At 43.9% G+C, this 14,618-nt stretch overlaps 1 pseudogene; it reads right to left on the bottom strand.

Moving 5' to 3' along the window:
* Positions 1 to 56: 56 nt before the first annotated feature.
* LOC115897058 lies at positions 57 to 138 on the bottom strand (annotated as a pseudogene).
* Positions 139 to 14,618: the final 14,480 nt, after the last annotated feature.

Raw genomic sequence — 14,618 nt, 5'->3', positions numbered from 1 at the left:
GCAAGGGGTAACATCACAGTTGGTATCTAATTTGCTCCTACCTGGAATTTTTTTTTTTAAGTAATTTCAGTGCTTTACAAATTCAGAGAAACTTCTCTAGTAACAAACTATAGAAATGATCCTTGAGAGTATAGTCTTTTTTTTTTTTCCAAGAAAATTTGAAAATATTTAGGGTATTGGTTCTAATGGAGCTCACTTCACCTAGTTACTCTCTTATTTATGTTTTTGGGTGGTTGGGTTGTAATGTAGTAGAAAATGGAGTCATGTACATAAGCAGATGAAAAGAAAAAATTAGGAAAAGTACTGGAAGCTATTGGAGAAGGAAGGAAGTGGCAAAGTTGGAAGTTAACAATTAAAAAACCCAGCTGGTGCTTGTGCTGCTGGTGTGTGGCCCACTCAAGACAGGGGAGTGGCCTAGGTCATAGCAGTAAGGGCCTCAGGCTACAGAAGCGCGGACTGTATTCCCGCGGGACTGCTGGTCTACTCTTGCTAGGCCCTAACTGCTCTATGCTTGCCAGTGCATGGTCATCTGTTTCTCCAGAAATACATTTTGGAGTAGAGAATATTGTACATAATATATATAAGTGATCATTATCTGTAGCAATTGGAGGAAGTAAATTTATTTTGTTTAATTAGAGGCGGGGGATTTGTTTTTACTGTGCCTATAACCTAAGTCAATCTTCCATTAATTTCTAGGAATTAACTCATTTGTTCATTCAACACATTTATTGAAACCTACTAAGTTATCGAGCCCTGGAAATGTAACAGTCATCAAGACATAAATGATTCTGGATGCCTGTATCATGTACTTAGCCTGTAACATGTACTTTTGTCTCTGCATGGAAGTTAGATAATATTCAGAATCCAAGAATATTGGCATCAGGCATACCAGTCTCAAAATGCTAGCCAGGTTGATGGAGGGATGGATGGATGACAGGCCGACAAATAGATAAGATTACATATTGTTCACCCCACTAGACCATATGGATGCCTTAAGCTCAGTGACTAACATGAAAACCACTATATTACATGGTGGCATCATAGAACTAGAAGGGAAGTGCAGTGGAGGCACAAGAGGCAGGGATTCATTCTGCTTAGGAGCCAAGGGTAAAGGTGCTTCACAAAAAAAGATCACTGAGTAGAGCCTTGACATTCTAGTTGGAAAAAGAAAGTGCATAGCCCATGCCAGGGCTGGAGTGCAGTCTGCTGGGGCTGGCCCGCCCCCTGCATGTCAGTGAAGCGGTAAGAAATTGGGCTCTGAAGGAACATGTGAAGTAGAGTCACAGTGGTGGGGAATCTTGAATTCCTGGTTTAACGTGGACATGGTTCTCCACTGCCTTCAGAACAAGGAACTTTTGGGACAGGGGTGGCAATCAGATCTGGTTCTTGCACAGAGAAGAGGTCCAAGAGCAGCAAGAGAACAGCGGCAGAGAACTCAATTTTGACCATCTGTCAACATAAAAAGAATGAGACAGAGTCAAAATAGTTTAGAAATATGGTCAGCATTACCGAGAGAGACAAGTCATATGAAAATCCTGTTTCTGGCTTGGAATAGATAGCCTTTAATGGAGAGACAAAAAAGGGAGCAAGTCCTGAAGGTAGAAAGGAAATTGCAACAGGGTTTGGCCACGCATTTGAGATGCCTGGTGATGGGCAAACCTGGAGGCAGTTGAAAGTTTGGGTTGGAACTTCCAGAGGATGATGAAGATAAAGAGAAACATGTGGTGGCCATTACATTTCATTGGTATTTGAAGTCATGACAACTTAGAAGTCATCTATAGGAGTGTGAAAGGGGGGAAAGAATGAAGCTGAGCGTGTGTCAAGGACCCACATCTAAAGTGAACAGTGAGACGATGAAGGTATTTGAGAAAGAACCGGCAATGGGATAGGGATAATGAGGGGCAGAAAGCTAAGCCAGGAGGCAGCTGCAAAGATGCGGTCAGCTGTGTTAGGACTGCTGCAGGGTCAAGGAGGGGGAGTACCAAGAAAGCCATAACATGTGGCAGTATGAGGAAGTGTCAGGGCTTAAGAAAGAGTGGATGCATGTTCAGAAGTGAGGGGATACTACAAGGTTACCAGATTGCAGTGAGCTGAGTACAGATGTGAGGTGAGGATGCAGAAGTGGTAAGTCAAGGAGATGGTACTATAAGAGAAATCAGGGCCACGAGAAGTGTTTTGATTTTGTGGGTTTTTTTTTTTCTTTTTTATTATACTTTAAGTTCTAGGGTACATGTGCACAACATGCAGGTTTGTTACATATGTGTACATGTGCCATGTTGGTGTGCTGCATCCATTAACTCGTCATTTACATTAGGTATATCTCCTAATGCTATCCCTCTCCCCTCCTCCTACTCCACAACAGGCCCCGGTGTGTGATGTTCCCCTTCCAAGCATGCACCACTGTAATACATAGGAGAGGCCCTCCTCTCCTCTATGCCTACCCAGGGCCTCCCGTTTAAAACACAAAATCAATGTTCTCACTCATAGGTGGGAATTGAACAAAGATTTTGTGCTTTAAATTCGAGGCCCTGGGTAGGCATAGAGAAGAGGAGGGCCTCTCCTATATACTACAGTGGTGCATACTTGTAGTCCCAGCTACTCAGAGGCTGAGACGAAAGGATTGCTTAAGACCAGGAGTTCGAGAAGCGAGGGTGAACGAAGATTCAGCTAAGGGGACAAGAGAGGAATAAATGAAGAGCCTGGATCTTTGGAACACTGGAGAAACTGAAGACTCAACAGGCTGATCTGCCAAAGGTAAAATTTACGGGACTTGAACAAAAGCATTCTTTGGTCTTTTTATTAAGGGTTTCAAAAATCAGTGATGAAACTAGAGAGTTATTCCCATCCTACCCCATTCCCGTATGTTTACTGTATATTTATCTTGTCACAAGATGAGCTCATGCAACGGTGGGAAGTTCTGAGGGGAGGTTCCCCTTAACTCTGCCATTGAACACCAATATCAGAAGCCCCACAGGAGAGCACACATGGGTAAACGCATTAGCTCTTCGAAGAACAACATGAGAAAAAAGGTATGCCCTGTAGAACAGAAGTGTGGGGAAATTTCCAAACACAAGCATTAAAGAAAGTGCAGCGGTGGTTCACGCCTGTAACCCCAGCACTTTGGGAGGTCGAGGCAGGTGGATCATGAGGTCAGAAGATCGAGACCATCCTGGCTAACACAGTGAAACCCCGTCTCTACTAAAAAAATACAAAAAATGAGCCAGGCATGGTGGCGGGCGCCTGTAGTCCCAGCAACTTGGGAGGCTGAGGCAGGAGAATGGTGTGAACCTGAGAGGCAGAGCTTGCAGTGAGCCGAGAACTCGCCACAGCACTCCAGACTGGGCAACAGAGTGAGACTCAGTTTCAAGAAAAAAAAGAAAAACAAAAAGTGCGTGCACACGTCACTGCATTTGCATGTGCGCCTGAAGAAGGAGGGGTCCGGGGATGTTGGTGTGTTTAGAGAGCCAAGAATAAATTAGGAAAGTTGACATTTTTAATACCGTCTGACCAAGCGATGGGGAAAGGTACCTAAGTGGAATTTAAGCACAATCCGAATTTAAGACAAAAACACAATCATTCTTGTCTTTCTCACTGCTTATCACATTGAGTGCCTTCTCATAGACATTCCAAAACATTGCAAATTACTTTTATTCATATCTGCAGAATCTTCTTGAAATTCATTTATTTAAAAACTGCAGGATATTAAAGAGTTAGCCCTATGCCTCTTCAAAACAAAACTATGTCAGGACCACATAAATGATACAGATTGAACAGACCTCAAAGAAAAAATACGCTTTAAGCAAAAGCTAAACATCTGTTGTTCATAAAGCTTGCCATAGTGCTAAGGGCAAGAAAAACTTAAAGGGGTAAGCTCTTTTTTCTGTCAAGGAGCGATTCTTCTAGTTGAGGAGAAGGTATCTATGTGAAACAAAAAGATAAGCAGTTCTAAAACCAAAACGAATGAATATATAGATATATGTGTATTATATATGTATTCTTATATGAAGGGGTGCCAGTGAATGGGGGAGTACTTTTTAAAGTGGGTAAGTTGTTCTTTGTCTTGAAGTAAGTACAGGATTTGGATTGATGGAAAGGGAAAGCATGAGAATGCAAAAGAGCCCACAGGCAAGGAGCAAAGTGTATGAGAGAGGACAGAAGTAGAGCCAGTTCATGAAGAGATATGACTGCTGGAATAAAGATTTCAGCTTTGCTTTGATACATGCGTAAAAGCTACAGTAAGGTGTTTATACGTTTGATTCATGTGGGCTTTTATTCCTTAACTTGGGCATTGATTTACTAATTCAGCAAGGGCAGTGCACATTACATACCTAGAATATATCAGGCTCTCTGTTAGGGCTAGGGCAGTGGTTCTGGATCAGGGGTAATATTGGCCCCCAGGAAGCACTGAGCACTGTCTGGAGATCTTCAAGGGTCGCAATGCGGGTAGGTGGCTACTGGCATTTAGTGGGTAGAGGGCCCGAATGCTGCTAAACCTCCTACAATGCACAGAATAACACCCCCCACAGCAAAGAATATTGAAATTTCCAGCCCAAAACATCAATATTGCTGCTGTTGAGAAACCCTGGGCTGCATGGTACAGGTATCTGAGATGTAGTTCTTGCCTGCTGTGGGAATCCAAGGGCAGTTGAGGCTGTAAACTAATAACTCCACTCTAGTAAGTTCCCACAATCGAAGCAGGTATCAGGTACTATGGAAGAGCAGAAGATGCCACTCGCTCTGCTTCAGGTTGGAAGGTGTCCTGGAGGAAAGTTGCACTGGAGAGGAGTCTTGGAAGGTGAGCCAGAGCTTGCCAGGTAGCAAAGGTGGGTGGAAGGAGCCAGTTCAAAAATGTAGCATATTTGGGGACCAGTGGGCAGTTTGGCATGACTGAAATACAGGGTATGTGGTTGGAGGGGTTGGATGAAATAATGGGAGATGGGGTTGGGAAGTTAGGTTGGGGTCTTATCCAGGAAGGTGCTAGAGGCCCTGGTAACCCCTACTCCCAGCCCTACTGATGAGGTCAGTGTCCACAAAGATCATAAAAGGGAATCAAGAAGTGCTGGGTTCCTCAGTTCTGTTCACTGCACTCTTATCTCTTGTCCATAGATCTTCCTTCCTAGCCTGGGCTCTGCCGAGCCTGTGTCCTCTGAGTTTTTAGTAAAGTAAAGGTAACAGCAAAATAAAACCATTGCTAGTAATGTACCCTAGAGATGGGAGCTGTCAGGTAATCATTTCGAATTTAAAAGCTCGTCTCCACATTCTTTCAGATGAAGAAAATGGTAGGATAAAAATATAGCACAGCTTATTAGTAACATCTTACCCATTTTTTCCCTAAATGGTTAGAACATGCTGCCTTTCCGTGCTCTTTACATCAGCGTTTCCGTTATTAAAGCTATTTTTCAGTTCTAAATCCTAGGAGGATTTTCCCCATGAATTTAACATGACTAAGGAAACTTGCTCCAGGGTAAAACTTTGCTGCAAATTATCTGAGATAGGCTTCTTAATAAAGAGACCAAAAATGAATCATAGCCTTTTAGTAGTTTCAAATGTGGAGTTACGGTTCTCCTTCATCGCCACTATCATGATTATTCATAATGGAAACGGGCCAGCTTTATAAATAATTACACACAACAAAAGTCCTTTGTGTTCAACGCTGGAGGCTGCTGCTGATACGGGCCGGGAGAGTGTGCGTGCAAGAGTTAGGGGAGAGAGCACGCGAGCCAGGCAAAGCTGCTGCGTCTAAGCTTCTCAAAAGGTCATCCCTACACGTGAGGTACGACACCCCTAGACCCAGGCAGCACGTTCTGAAATGGCACTCGGGTTACCTGCTCAAGCCCAAGGCCCTACAAATGTTTCGCCATGATTTTCCTGGTCTTTAGATATTATATGGGCTCTTCCAAATGCAAGTGTAACTTACACAAATGAACAATTATACTAGAAAAGCAAACTATTAAAACAGCTTTATAAATCCCTTCAAGCACCCTCTCTTCTCTTCCCTCACTGCAGGACAAAGGGTAAGCCATATCCCTACGCTTGTGTCTGCGGAAGCCATGAGCCCCGCCTCTACTTCAGTAATAGATGCTAGAGAGCTTTTTCCTCTTCATATCACCTCTATGTTTGAAAGCTCTTTCTCCTTTAAAAAAAATTAATTTTTCTTTTTTTTTTTTAAGGAGATGGAGGAGTCTTGCTATGTTGTCCAAGCTGACCTCAAACTCCCAGACCTCAGCCTCTCGAGTAGCTGCAACTACAGGAACATGCCATCTTTCTCCTTTTAAGAAGAAGCCATGCCTCCCTTCTCCCCTCTGGTATTTAACCTAAATTTACATGCTGTACTTAAGGATCTTTGGTGGAGTCCCTGAGCGGGTGGTTCTAAAGGTTTGATGGGAATTGGTTCATTTCATTCTCATAACATGTCTATGAAGCAGAGATTCTCCTTGGCCTCATTTTACAGATGAGGACCTGAGGCACAGAGAGCCGGAGTGACTTGATCAAGGTCACAGAGCTGGAAAGAGGAAAGCCAGGAGTCACATACAGGGCTCCAAGTGTTCCCCACTCCCACCCAACCCACAGCACTGCTTCTGAGGGGCAGCCTTACACATGGCCCAGGATGCTTCAAAAGGTTTACCTTACCACAGACCACCTGAAGGGATGAAATGGCCAGTACACTTGTTCTCTTTGTCTTTGTTTTGCTTTGCTTTTAAGGAGTGTGACTAACAGCCCAGACCCTCTCCACTAGTGCCCTGCAGTTTGAGGGCACAACCTTTGATTGCACCAGTCCTCACGAGTGAGGCCTGTTTTGGCTTCCCCCTTTGGGCAGCCCCATCCCAGCCCAGGAAGCCATTTTACAGCAATGTATGTGTATACATTAATTACCATGCATTTTTATGGGGAAAACACCTGAAATAAACAGCTAGAAGGCAGACAGGTAAATCAAATGGGATGACAATTCTGGGATCTCCAGTGCTCTTTTTGACTGACTGAAAGGACTGTAGAAAACAACTGAAGGACTTCAGTCCTGGCAAGCCTTCGCGGTTTCAGAGTTTCCATGTTATTACTCATCTCCTTACTGGCCCTTCTCCTCCCAGCTTCGAATTTCCACCACTAAGCCCTGGGGAGAGAACAAGAACTGTGGGCCAGTCAGGCCTTAGCAGGGAGGCAGAGAATGCATGCACGTCCTTCAGCTGTGCAGCGGACCCCCAAGGGCAGCTCCTGTTCCAGGCCCACACCCACCGGGAATCTGGCCAAAAGACCAGAGCCAACTCCACAAAGCACTTCTGAGAAATGGATATTTCACTCAAGGCTTTGAGGAAAGATTCTCATTATATAGGAAATGTGGCAAAAAAAATACCTCAAACCCCCTAACTTAAGCATCTCTGTTCCTCCCTTCCAGACACAATAAACAGTAACAGAGGGAGGGGCAGAAGAATGAACCTAATGGCTAAAGGAAGGACAAAGTGGAAGAAGAGAAAGAACAAGGGAATGAAAAACACTTTTCTGTGAATGTAGATGAACCAAGTATCTTTGTTGGCTGAGTTTGCAAAAGGGAAGTCTATGGGGAGATGACAGTGAAGCAGGAAATTTCCCTGACCCCTTTGCATGTGGGAACTGGAGTGCAGGTGCTGGAGCTAGCCGGCTGCTTCGGCACCAGCAGGGGCGAACTCCACTCACTGGAACCCATTGCTCTCAGCCCCTCGCAGGAGGGAACACACAGGTGAGTGGATGCAGGAACCGGGGTGAGTGCTTTCAGGCACTAGCAGGAGCAAAACTTTGTGTGGGTCCTGTGGCAGCATCTAGAGGCGAGAACCCGTGATGCTGTCCACAGACAGCTTAAGTATTAAACAGCTCAGTGGGCCCTCTGCCTTTTTGCATGAGGTAGTTGCTTTCCACCAGCAAGCGCAGAAGGTCAGTGTGACAGCCTTTGGTATCTGCACCTGTGGCACCTGATCTCTTGTTCAGTGTCCAGGAAAAAATCAGGTAGCGTGAACAAATTGAAGAGCGGTGAATGTGGAGGATTTTATTGCCGATGAAAGTGATGAAGGGAAGCTGAAAGGGGATGGAGCAGGAAGCTATGCTGTCAAGCTGTCTCTCTGATGTCAAGCTGCTTCTCTCCAACATCCAGCTGCTTCTCCTCCTTCTGACAGCTGAGCCTGGGGGTTTTATGGGCACAAGACTGGGGGCAGGGTAGGCAATGGGGGATTTTGGAAAAGGCAAAATTCCAGCCAGAAAACAGAGATGTAAACTCTCACTTTGGGCCATGGTATTGGGCTTTTCAGCTTGAGGGTGGGGCCCTCACCAGGGACTTGCCCTCTTCTGCCCAGAATTTCTCAGTCTCCTATCCCTATCAACAGTAAAATAAACATGTGAAATTAACATATTTGCTGCTTCTCTTCTCTTTATGGCTCTGCATTACTTACGAACCATGAGGGTAAATTTCAATGGCAGGAGAGTGAAGGTGGTGGGATTCTTTCCAAAATTTCTCTGACCATCTCTATGCAATTTGTCAAGAGAAGGAAGACACAAGCTGCACCTCTTACTGCAGGCCTTACTGAGGCTTTATGCAAGAAATCAATTACAAGTTACCCATACAGATAAAGCTCTGGGGCACCCAAGTTGCCCAAGTACAGCTGTAAAAGGAGGGTAAGTCTATCTGGCAGAGCCTCAGTTTACTGTCCTAGAACTTGAATATCTGTGGCTTGGGAAAAAAGGAATGATCACATTTGAATGCAAATGTCCAGGGAAAGCAGATGTAGCTTGTTATCTTGAATAATCTGAGTAATAAGACAATGCCACCTGTTACCTAATGAAAACCAAAGACTGTCCTTGCCTCAATGCCCTAGATGCCAGTCACAAGGGCCAGCACCATTCCAAGTGTCTCCCTACACATGGACAAGCATTTCATCTGCCAGTCTTGCATCTGTAAACACATCTGCTCAGGACACTCCCTGCACAAAACACTCAGTAACTCCCCATGGCATGCAGAGTTCAACTCATACACCTCAGCCTGGCAGTAAAACTCTTTCATCACTTAACATCTACATAACTTTCCATCTCAGGTCCCTGTCCCACCTGCCATTCCACCCACTGTTGAGGCTGGCATCAGCTACTCAGCTCCCTGAATGTGCTTTGCATCCCCCTCTCTTCTCACTCCTGGACTTTTGCTGAAATGTTTCAGATGCTTAGGGAGCGCTTTTCTCTTGCTTCCCTGCACTGCAGCGATATTCACCTGACCTGAACTTTCTTCAAGGACCAGCTTAAATCTCACTACTTGCCAAATTCTTCCATGCAAAATCAATTTCTTCCTCCATTGTAATACCACAGCACTTTGCACCAACACATACCATCAGAGGTGTGTATATGTTTCATGCATATGCTTAGATTACAATAGTTCCTTCATAGCATTTCTCATTATCTGGCATACTATACATTTACTTATGTATTTTGTATTGTCTGTCTCCTCTTCCAGAAAGTACAAAAATTTTGTATGCTTTGTTTATTACTGCATCCCCAATGCCTAGAACAGTGCCTAGCAGATAGTAAAGGCTCAATAAATATTTGCTAAATACATAGATGAATGGGAGCCTAGAGATCCCAGACTGTTTTGCTCATCTCCTCATCACCCCAGAGTGGCTGGCGAAGTGCTTTGCACATGCTTCTTGAATCTGACTGGATTGAAGAGCTGGCCACCTGGGTTTGGCTATGTACATCTCCTCTGCTTTGAACAGAAGACATGGATTTAACTGCCAGTTACACAGCTGTGGTGCTATAAGCCAGGCAGACATGATGGGGGCTGAGACTCATACGGGAAACCCCTAGGTTAATGGGCAGCCCTAATTGCTAAATCTAATTAGGAAGGAAATCAGTTAAATTAAGAATCCTTCACGTAAGAAAACCAAACCAAAAGCTGTTGAGCAAAATTTTTCATTCTTCATTCGCTTTAATCAGCTTCCTCGAAGAAGAAGAGAGGAGAGCAGGATTTCAGCAGGAGTGTTTTATTGGGCCAAAAGCCATGCTCCCATGACTGCAGAACCCCAAAAAGAAAGAACAATATGATCTTTGGCCACTAGGTTCCTCTTTGGCATGTGCTCTGGAGGAAGCTGCCGCGTCACCTCTCCAAAGAGCCTAAGGATTATCGCTGTGAAAGCTCAGGCTCTCAGGCTTGAATCGTTGCCAACGGGCTTCCAATTTGAAGGGCTGATCCTCTTAATTGAGCAAAAGCACGCTGTCCCCACCTCCCCGCACTGAAGCAAGAAGCACCATGCAATTCACCTCTATTGCTGAAGCGGTTACTTGTGTGGTCTTCAGTCATTTGGTCCAAAAAGACTGAGATTTTTCTCAATATTTGCCATTTTAATGTTTGCATCATCATCTTTTGCAGCACCTTAAGTATCACAGAGCTGCCTCTTTCTTTTTTTCCTGAGAAACCCTTCAGATAGATATGAAAACAAAGAGATATGAAAATATGAATATCCCTAAGAATTACCATCAATACCAACAGGATTGATATATGTGAAAAACTATATATACATCTATACAGTATATTCAAGGCAAATATTCAGGAAGCAGAGTGGTCACGTTAGTATCAGCTCCATCAGGATTCTAGGTAAGCTCTTTCACAAACCTTGTGAACTGGGACAAGTCGAATAAGCTCTCTAAACTTTGACTTCCTTATCTGTAAAATAGGAATAAAGATAATACCTGTTCATGGTCATTTTGTGAAGATGAAATGAGATAATGCCATAAAGCACTAAACACTGTGCCCAGAATATAGTAACCACTCCGTAAATGTTGATTGAATACATTAATAGGCTGCCAGGCATCCTCCAACCACTGACCCAGACTGGCTACATTTCTGAGACAATGGGACTTATTCTCATCCTCAAAACAACTGGGTCCTGAGGCTATGTTTACAGCTGTGCTGGTTGCACACTGTACAACCCTAGGAAGCACCATTCAAAGTTTATGCTTCAAGGATCTAGATATTGACTATTACAATTTTACAGGAAATTATAACAATTTCCCAAGAGATGGAAATAAAGCATCGTGAGAAGTGGGGAGACTTTTTCCACTTTGCACAAAGGCACTCTACGAACCAGCCCTGGCCCTGGGCAGTAAAGACAAGCATTGGCGCCAGCCCCCTGGAAGAAAGCAACTCAAGTTAGATCACTGTTGTTTTAGCCACAGTTGAGCATTCATGGGACTCTAAACACTGTAAGTATTGTGGAACAGGGCTCAAAAGCTGCTCTCGCTGGATGGTCTTTTTGGTTTGTAAATGTTAGCTAACCGTGTTTGCTGTCCTTATTATAATTATTATCTTATTTTACTAGATTCTTTGTTGTGTCCAAGCAGTCTGTTCTGTTCAAACACAGTGACCATATCTGTTCATCAGCACAATCCACCTGCCATAATAACGACGAAAAGGCCACCCAAGCTCCCACCACACCATCCTGAAGCCAGTCAGTCCTGCCTGGAATAAGGCTCTCTGCAGACTCAGCCTTCCTCTTTGGAATGGGAACATGTCCTGAATCTGGACAGAGGACTGGAATACCCTCAGGCTGTCTAGCTGAGGGTTGGCAAGAAGGATGGGCAGAATAAAGCAAGGAATGTGAGCCCAGGGGATCAAAAGGAACCATCAGGGCAACTACCTCACAGCAACCAGAGATGGGCGTCTGGAATGGTCAACTGAGCAAGGGGGTCCTGGGAGCCACAAATAGTCATAAGGACACGGCAGGCCACAGCTCCAGAGTGGGAACCTCTCGCTTCTTCAAACCCTGATAGTATGCTGTCCGTAGCTCCCTATATTAGACATTGCCTGCTCACCCTCCTGGAACTTTGTTCATACAAACGTGTAAGAATCACAACTCTGTCCTCCCTCTTACTTGTTTCTACCACAGTAGTAAATCCATGCTCGTTGAGCGTAAACCTGTGCACTCTCTTTCATCCTATACCTTTCTCTGTCTTGATTGTAGTGATAGTGATCACACAACTGTATGAATTTGTCAAAACCCTAGAGCCATATATCCCACAAAGAGTGAATATTACTGTGTGCAAATTAAGAGAGGAGGGTTATGGCAGTCACTGTTGATTGCCTGCACAACAGCTCTTCTCCCTGACTCTGCTTCTTTTCTCACAAAACCCTGATTTTATTTTATTCAGCCTCCTTTAGGGGAGGCTGAACCTTCCCAGCCTCATGGGGATACATCTTGATTAATCTAAACCAATCGGGAATTCGATTCCTCCTGTCACTGATTGGTTTGAAAATGGTATTTGATAAGATTCTTGCCAATCTAAGGTGTGAGGGTCTGGGCCAGGTGTGGTGGCTCACGCCTGTAATTCCAGCACTTTGGGAGGCCGAGGCAGGCAGATCACTTGAGGTCAGGAGTTCGAGACCAGTCTGGTCAACATGGTGAAATCCTGCCTCTACAAAAAACACAAAAATTAGTTGGGCATGGTGGCGGGTGCCTGAAATCCCAGCTACTCAGGAGGCTGAGGTGGGAGAATCACTTGAACCCAGGAGGCAGAGGTTGCCTTTAACCAAGATCATGCCACTGCATTCCAGTCTGGGTAACAGAGCAAAACTAAAAATAAAAATAAAAACAAAATTAACCTAAAACATTTTTTAAATAAGATGTAGAAGCTTCTGCTCAGGTTCTCTTTACAAAGGTGCTTCACCTGGCTCTCTGCTGCCACCCAAGCCGATTATGGACCAGGGCCTGGTGGGTCTCCTGCTCTGTGCCATAGCCTTTGACATCATCACACTGACTGGCTGCAGGCGAGTGACCACATACGCACATCCTCGCTGGAGTGGAGACACTCCCACAAGGGCGGCTGCCAGGGTCTCATGGGGGCAGAAATGGCGAAGAGCAGCTGCTATGCTCCTCTGTGGCTCTGTCACCCTCAAGATCTGTTCCATCCTCTGCTTCTCTGCCCTCTATGGATCCCAAGCGCTTGTCTTCGTAGGAGTGACTGGAGCCTCTCGCTCTGGCTGCTGTGTTCCGGATCATCCTTCTGGTAATACACCCGTGAAGTAATACACCAGACCTTCAACCTTCATGCCAAGCCTGCTGTCACATCTGTAACTGGACTGACAGCTTCAGATGGGTGTCCACAATTATCCTGACCGGCTGTGCCTTCTCCTGCTGCTGCCTCCCAAACTGCGAAGATGACCTCCTGGGCAACTTCAGACCAAGTACTTACATGCATCACCTCAAGTGGGGAATGAGAGAGGGAGAAAATTGCTGGTGGGAAGATGGATTTAGAGGAAGGAACTAGTTGCAATCCATCAGAAGCCATGCTATACGATTAGAGCCCAGTTAAACTTGAGATGAAAATAGCAAGCCGTTTTTTATCCTTAGGCTGTTTTCCCAGGCTGCTTTGAACCTATTTTTTGGCAGTTGATATCACTAAACTAGCCAAAAATGCTAGCACAATTTGGAAGAAAATATTTCTTAAATATTGTTACAGTTTCATGTTCTTTTTTGATATATGTTTTGTGAAGTTAAACAAGATTTTCTTTCTTCTGATTACCTCTATTTGACAATATTTCCTTATATTATCCATAGCATTTATACCACATTTGTAAAAGAATATGAATAACTTACCTCTTTATATAGTAAAAATGAGAAGGCTTTCAAGATTTAATAATCTGATCAAATTTTTGTTTTTTCTAGATGGAATGGACTGAGTCTATTAAGTGCTAAAAAAAAGGAAGATATTGGTAAAAATTGTCAGTGACCAAACATTCCAAAAAAAAATGCAAGAAGGTAAATATTTTTGCAACCCTCCATCTACAAAAAGAAGCAAAATAGTTTCCTATAGGCATAACATTTGTGAGAATTTGTTATTACTATCCTGCATAATAGACTTTTTGCTAAGCTTCACGTTAACTTGATGTACCACCCAGGAACCTATTCTTTCACCGCCAAGGCCTGCGTGGTAGTCAGGCCTCCTTAAGTGAAACATGAAAATGAAATTTTCTCTTTTGAAGTGGTTTATGGGGTTAGGGTGTGGGAAAATGCTGTATTAATAAATCTGTACTGTTTTATGTCTATATGTTCAGGCCCAGAGCAGACCAGATTGAAAGATGGACTGGGTCTAATTCATCATGACGGATAGATTTGTTTAGATTGTGTAGTGAAGCACTAGAAGGGCCATTCCAACAGCCTAGGGGGAAGAAATGGCTTGATTTTTGTTTTCATCTCAGGTTTAACTAGGCTCTAATCGCGTAAATACAGCTTCTGATAGATTGCAACTGCAAGCAAAAAAAACGTATAGTTAAAAATGTGGTCTTCCTTGGTAAATAGACCCAAAATGTCTAATGTAAAACATGCAACAGAAGATTTAAGGAGTGTGAGTTTCTCTCAATGACATATATATGATATATCCAGAGGATTTTTATATTGTTTATACTTATACAATGAAATTCATTTTACGGTTGGGCATGGTGGCTCACGCCTGTAATCCCAGCACTTTGGGAGGCTGCGGTGGGAGGATTGCTTGAGTCCAGGAGTTCTAGACCAGCCTTGGTAACATAGTGAGACCTCATCTCTAAAAAAAATAAAGAAAGAAAAAAACAAATTCATTTTATATATCGAATCATTATTTTGTAAGTTGTGCAATAA

This window comes from Rhinopithecus roxellana, chromosome 4 (assembly GCF_007565055.1).
Source record: "Rhinopithecus roxellana isolate Shanxi Qingling chromosome 4, ASM756505v1, whole genome shotgun sequence".
Lineage (NCBI taxonomy): Eukaryota > Metazoa > Chordata > Mammalia > Primates > Cercopithecidae > Rhinopithecus > Rhinopithecus roxellana.
The sequence above is the reverse complement of the archived record's forward strand: the minus strand, read 5'-3'. Positions and strand labels throughout refer to the sequence as shown.